This window comes from Orycteropus afer, unplaced genomic scaffold, assembly GCF_000298275.1.
Source record: "Orycteropus afer afer isolate SDZICR_OR568_19922 unplaced genomic scaffold, OryAfe1.0 scaffold00109, whole genome shotgun sequence".
Taxonomy (NCBI): Eukaryota; Metazoa; Chordata; class Mammalia; order Tubulidentata; family Orycteropodidae; genus Orycteropus; species Orycteropus afer.
The window spans coordinates 8,495,215-8,502,916 of NW_006921696.1; positions in this window are offsets into that span (position 1 = coordinate 8,495,215).

The window sequence follows — 7,702 nt, forward strand, 5'->3', positions numbered from 1 at the left end:
GGTCCCTCTCGGTAGGGTAACAAGGGAACGTGTTCAGTGCAGATCAGTGAGTAAGCACAAGCCCACCTTGTTTCAGTACCTATGCTTAAACTGCCCCCTGGCTGAACACTCTTCTCTTTGGCTTCCTTCATGATACTGTTTGATAATTTCCACATTCGGTGGTATCACCTTTGTTTGGAATGAGTACAAATACGGATCTTTTCCAGTCAGTTGGCCAGGTAGCTGTCTTCCAAATCTCTTGGCATAACCAAGTGAGTGCCTCCAGTGGGGCATCGGTTTGTTGAAATCTCAACAGGTATTTCATCAATTTCTGGAGCCTTCTTCTTTGCCAATTCCTTCATTGCAGCTTTGACTTCCTCCTTCAATACCATTGGTTTTTGATCATTTACCACCTCCTGAAATGGATGATGATCTTCCTGTTCTTGGTACAGTGACTCTGAATATTGCTTCCATCTTCTTTTGATGTTTCCTGCATCACTCAATATTTTACCATAGAATCTTTCAATATTGCAACTTGAGGCTTAAATTTTTTCCTTAGTTCTTTCAGCTTGGGAAATGCTGAGAGTGTTCTTCTCTTTTGTTTTTCTAACTCCAGGTTTTTGCACATTTCATTATAGTAATTGGCTTTGTCTGTTCGATTTGCTCTTTGAAATCTTCTGTTCACTCTTTTATCTTGTCAGTTCTTCCATTGGCTTTAGCCAATTTAGCTACTCTCTGCTCAAGGGCAAGTTTCAGAGTCTCTTCTGTCATCTATTTTGGTCCTCTCTTCTTTTCTCATCTTTTTAGTGACCTCTTGCTTTCTTCATTCATGATGTTCTTGGTGTCATCCCACAATTCTTCTGGATTTTGGTGATTGGTGTTAAATACATCATATCTATTCTTTAGATATTCTCTAAATTCAGGAAGGATATATTCAAGATCATATTTTGGCTCTCTTTGACTTGTTTTAATTGTCTTTAACATCAAATTGAACTTACATATGAGCAGTTGATGGTCTGTTCCATAATCAGCTCCTGGCCTTGTTTTGGCTGAAGATATTGAGATTTTCCATCACTTCTTGCCACCAGATGTAGTCAATCTTATTTCTGTGTGCTCCATCTGGCAAAGTCCATGTGTACAGCCACCATTTGTGTTGTTGAAAAAAGATATTTGCAATGAAAAAGTTGTTGGTCTTTCAAAATTATACCATGAGATTTCCAGCATTATTTCTGCTACCAAGGTCAAATTTTCCAACTACTGGTGATTCTTCTTTGGTTCCAACTTTTGCATTCCAGTCACCAGTGATAATTAACACATCCTGATTGCATGTTTGGTCAACATCACACTGCAGAATTTGATAAAAATCTTCAATTTCATCATCTTTGGCATTGGTGGTTGGTGCATAAATTTGAATAATAGTCATATTAACGGGTCTTTCTTGTAGGAGTATGGATATTACCCCATCACTGACAGCATTGTACTTCAGGACAGATCTTGAAACATTCTTTCTGATGATGAATGCAATGCCATTCCTCTTCACATTGTCATTCCCAGAATAGTATATCATATGGTTGTCTGATTCAAAATGGCCAAAAACAGTCCATTTCAGCTCACTAATGCCTAGGATATCAATCTTTATGCATTCCTTTTCATTCTTGACAACTTCCAATTTTCCTAGTTTCCTACTTTGTACATTCCATGTTCCAATTATTATTGGATGTTTGCAGCTGTTTCGCCTCCATTTAAGTTGTGCCACATCAACAAATGGAGGTCTTGAAATCTTTACCTTATCCATATCAGTAAAGCTGGTTTTATTTTGATGATGCAGCTTTTTCCCATTGTATTTTGAGAGCCTTCTAACTTAAGTGGCTCATCCTCCTGCTCTGTATTGGATAATGTTTCTGGGCTATTCAAAAAGTTGTGCAGTAATGTATCAGACAGTGTTTCTCTGCTATTCATAAGGTTTCCCCTGGCCAATTCTTTGAGAAGTAGATGGCCTCTTCCTTCTTCCTAGTCTGTCTTAGTCTGAAAGCCTTGCTGAAACCTGTGCACCATGTGGAACCCACTGGGTTTGAAACACCAGTGGCACAGTCCAAAGCAACACATCACCACAGTAGGACAAACCAACAGACAAGTTTTTCTCTCTTAGCTGTTCAAAACCTCCCCAACCTCCCCTTACCTAGATCCCTACCACTGCCTCCTTGCTCTGTCCCGACCCCCTGGCTGTTTCTCTCTAGTGGTGCTCTAAATGAAAATACCAGAGGTGGAGATGGCTTTAACAAACAGGAGTTTATTCTCCTACAGTTTTGGAGGGTAAAAGTCTGAGTTCTAAGAGCCAGTTCTAGAGGCTGGGTAACATCCCCTCAAATGTGGGCTTTAGCTCTGCCACTTGCTTCCAGCCCACTGGAGCTAGAGGAGTCTCTTTGCTCAGATAGCTGCTAGCTGCTGAGGCTAACAAGCCCAAGGTCCACAAATAAGATGGCACAGTCCCAATATTACCAAACAACACAGCAGGCCACTAGTTCAAGTTCAGAGACAGTCCCAATATCAGCAGGAAAAATGGCAGGCTGCTAAATGAAGACTCGGCTACATGCTGAGTCAGGTCCAAGTATGTCAAAATGCCCCAGACCATTCCCAAAACTTCTCCTTATTCAGTGGAACAGACCACATCCCTAAAGTGGGTACTCAGCTGCTTGCAGCAGATTCCACTATGGAGATGACTGTCAGTCTCATCATGGGGAACAACTACAACCAGCTGCCCAGCCACTCAAAACCAGGCCCAGCCACGTTGACATACATCCTTAACCATGACAAACTGTAAGGAGCTCTGGTGGTATAGTGGTTAAGACATTTGACTGCTAATCAAAAGTTTGGTAGTTTAAACCCACCAGCTGCACCCTTACTGATAGAATTATTCTGAACAAAATAGCAATAGAAGGGAAATCCTTCAACATAATTAAAGGCATATATTTAAAACCAATAGCCAACATTATTCTCAGTGGAGAGACATGGGAAGCATTTCCTTTATGAATGTGTACCAAACGAGGATGCTCTTTATCATTGCTCCTATTCAGTATTTCATTGAAAGTCCTATCCAGAGCAATTAGGCAAGAAAAGGAAACAAAAGGCATCCAGATTGCTAAAGCAGAAGTATAACTATCTCTAGTTGAAGATGATATGATCCTATATGTAGAAAACATGGAAAACTTAGCAGGATGGTTATTGAAACTAATTGAAAGTTTCAACAAAGTGGCAGGGTACAAGATTAACATACAAAAATCAGCTGGATTAATTTACACCAAAGGGCAGAATTCTGAAAATGAAATCAAGAAAACAATACCATTTACAATAACTACCCAAAAGATGAAGTACTTAGAATAAATATAACGTGTTGTTGTTATGTGCTGTCAAGTTGGACCCAACTCATAGTGACCCCTACTTGGGTTTCCAAGATGGCATCACTGCAGAAGTAGATTGCCCAACCTTCCTTCCGAGGAGAGGCTGGTGGGTTTGAACCTCCAGCCTTTTGGTTAGCAGTCACATGCCTTAGGCACTACACCACCAGAGCTCCGGTACAAAGAAAATTGCAAAACATTTGTACAAGAAACCAAAAGAGACCTACATAAAAGGAAGAATATCCATGCTGATGGATAAGAAGACTTAACACCCTGGAAATGTCCATACTACCCAAAGCAATCTACAGGTATAAAGCAGTCCTGATCCAGATTCCATCCACATTCTTTAAAGAGATTAAAAAACTCATCACCAACTTCATATGGAAAGGAAAGATACCCCAGACCATCGAGTGGATTCCAACTTATAGCAACCCCCTTTGGGTTTCTGAGGTGGTATATCTTCACAGAAGTAGATTGCCCAGTCTTCCTTCTGCAGAATGGCTGGTGGGTTTGAACCACCAACCTTCTGGTTAGCAGTAATATGCGTTAGGCACTACACCACCAGAGCTCCCCAGACAAGTAAACCACTAATAAATAAGATCAAAGTAGGAGGCCTCATGCTCCCTGGTCTCAAAACCTACTACACAGTCACAGTGGTTAAAATAGGCTGATACGTGTACAACAACAGACACAAGAGCAATGGAACAGAATTGAGACCAGAAGTAACTCCATCCACCTATGGAAAGCTGATCTTTGACAAAGGGTCAAAAGTAATTAAATGGGGAAAAGATATAATCTCTTCAACAAATGATGGTGTCAAATCTGTATATCCATTTTCAGAAAGATGAAACAGGACCCATATCCCGTACCATATACAAAAACAACTCCTGTTGGATGAAAGACCTGAACATAAAACCTAAAATTATAAAGAGCAACAAAGAAAAGCTAGGGACAGACATAGGGGCCCTAATACATGGCATAAAAAACTATAAAACATTATCAAAAATGAACAACAGAAGACAAAAAAGATGACTGGAACTTCCTAAAAATTAGACTATTATACACATCAAAAGATTTCACAAAAAGAATAAAAAGAGAATACATAGACTGGGGAAAAAATTGTTGATAATATATCAAACAAGGGGCTGATCTCAAAAGTTTATAGGTAAGTTCACACAGTGAGGGGATGAGAACACAGAAATGAAAGGGAGGAAAAAGGGGGAAAAGAGCCAGTGCAACAAACAGATTGGTTCCATAGACAAGCCGTTCCCATTTCAGTGTCTCTGGCTTTGTCCATATACACCCGACCAACATTCTTTCTGCTCATGACCACCTTATTTTTCTAGACTGCATTGGTTCATTAGGTCAAATCAATTCTGCCTTTCTTCATATTCTTTTGCCTATACTATCTGTAAGGAGCCCTAGTGGTGTACTGGTTGACTGTTAACTGAAAGGTTGGCAGTTCGAACCCACCAGCCTCTTTGCAGGAGGAAGATGTAGCAGTCTGATTCTGTATAGATTAACAACAAACACAACACACTGCCATTGAGTCAGATCCTACTCATAGGGACCCCTCCTTGGATTTCCGAGGCAGTATCACTACGGAAGTAGATTGCCCAACCTTCCTTCCGAGGAGTGGCTGGTGATTTTGAACCACCAGCCTTCTGGTTGGCAGTCAAAATGCCTTAGGCATTATTTGAGATGAATTGAGCTGGGCTAGTATATGTCATTATCCCTAGTTTCAGAAGAGATTATGAGACACTCCAAGGCTAGTTCTTTGGTTTCACGTCACTGTCATTCATCTGAGCTGAATTGTACTGAAAGGAAACACTGTGTCTCTACATTGTTTTGCAGTTTTCTCTTTATCTGACCTACTCTTTCAATTATCTGTTGTAGGTACAGTCTAGAGCCCCTGTGACTGGCACTGAGAAGTGGTTTTGTAAATTCTTACCAGATAAGTGAATACAATTTTCTTGAAAAGTAGTTGCATAAAACGTGAACGTAAGTTGTAACAGAGTGAAATATTCAGAAATACACTTGACATAACTTGTAAATTTTCTAGATAAATTTGTACCCCTGGCCTGTTAGGATTATGTTATTTTAGTTCTCTCTCATACTTTGATTTCATTTATCTACTTGATATTTCTTTCCACCAAAATCAATGTCCTGGCTTCTGCTATGTTGTTATACCAGCAAATGTTTATAAACTTGGTTATGTAAACAGTTGTAAAATGCAGCAGAAATACCATAGGGATTAAAAGCTGACTTTCAAACTGTGTCCTACTTGTGAATCAGATTAATTATTTAACATAATTACTTAACATAAAAATAGCAACTATCATCATTAAAACATGATATCTCCTCTTCCTGAAAGAACTGTCTTCTCTAGAAAAAGGTATGCATGTTCTGCAATTTTAGCTGGGAGGGACCTTAGAAATAATTTACTCCTATGATGACAAACCTTGTTTTTACTGTGTAGTGCTAAATTCTACTCTAAATTATAAAGCTAAATGGAAAGCTAATTGGTGTAAGTCATTATTAGACCCAAAATAAGATCTTCTTAGTGTACAAGATTATAGCATGCACTGATTAAAGTGTTATATTTTTAATAACTACATAAAGATTTAGAAGCTCTGGCAGCATAGGGCCTAAGGCACTTGACTGCTAACCAGAAGGTTGGCAGTTCAAACCCAACAGCTACTCCTCGGAAGGAAGTTTGGGCAATGTACTTCCGTAGTGACACTGCCTCGGAAACCCAAGGAGGGGTCGCTATGAGTCAGGTACTACTCAACGGCACACAACAGCAACACAGCACATAAAGATTTTGCTTTCTCAACAATTACTGCTGTCTCCTTAAACCTCGTAGAAATGGCATGTTTTTTTTGTTGTTGTTATTTGCCGTGGAGTTGGACCCAACTCACAGTGACCCCTCGTTGGGTTTCTGAGGCAATATCACTACGGAAGTAGATTGCCCCATCTTCCTTCCGAGGAGTGGCTGGTGGATTTGAACCACCTGCCTTCTAGTTTGCAGTCAAGTGCCTTAGACTCTACGCTACCACAGCTCCTAGAAATAATATACTTAAGCATAAATGATTTTTTTCACTCAAATGTGTTTAACATAAATTTTAAACATTGAATTATTTTTAAAAGTGACAATAGATTTGTCAGTTTTCATTTTCTTTTTTACTTTCTCCAGTAAATGATATATGCCACATGATTATTTCAGAGCCCAAAGAACCCAAAGAAAGAGTCTGAGATGCCAGTGTATGTTAGAGCTGGTGACCTGGAACAGGTGCTTTCACAGGTGATGCATCCACTCAACTCCTGGAAGCCTCCATTCTTGGCTACTGCCTGCCAGGCCTTCAGATCTCTCATCAGTCAGCTCATGGGAATCTCTTCACACTTGCCAGTGTTCTACAGATCTCAGGGATTAAACTTCAGCTAGCTGTTGTTGTTATGTGCCATTGAGTTGGCCCCGACTCATAGCGAACCCTCCTTGGGTTGCTGAGGCAGTATCACTACGGAAGTAGATTGCCCAACCTTCCTTGCGAGGAGTGGCTGGGGGGCTTTAACCGCCAGCCTTCTGGTTAGCAGTCAAGTGCCTTAGGCAATAGTCTGTCAGAGCTCCCTAAACTTTGACTTAATTTTCTTTTCTTTTTCCTTAAATCTGCACCAGGGCTTCCCTTCTCTTTAAATATTCTTCTCAGGGCATCATAATCCCTCCATCTCTTTCCTTTTTTTCTATTTCCTTTTTGACCACACTGGAGAATATACAGAATCTCTTTCATTTTAAAGGCCTTATTGTTAATTTTTAAAAGGAAAGTGATAGAGGACAATACAAATAATATACACACTCTTATTTCTCAGAGTTATTGAGACAAAGTATGAGAAAGTAGAATTTGCAGAACACCTGGGGGGGACCATAAACAAGCCTTGATAAAATTCCTAATGAAGGCTGTTTATATTGTTTTGCCCTTTTTGGATATCAAAACCTCAAATGTAATAATAAATTACATAGGATCCATCTGCTTCAATAATTTATGTTTAAGAAAATTGAAGGAGTTTTCTAATTCTTGACTTTATAAAAAAAAGAGAAAAGGATTTATTGAAAATAACTTAAGTTCTCACCCTGTAAAGAAAAACTGTATAGTATTTAGTATGTTAAGACTATAAACTGTCAGTCTGGAAGAGCAGGAGAAAGGGGATTAAAAACCAGGAAGCCAGAGAGAAGAGCAATCAGCCCAAGGGATTAGGTGAGGAGAGGAAACTCAGGCCCGCCCAAAGTAGCAGGCCAGAAGAGCAGGAGAAAAGGGATAAAAGCCAGGAAC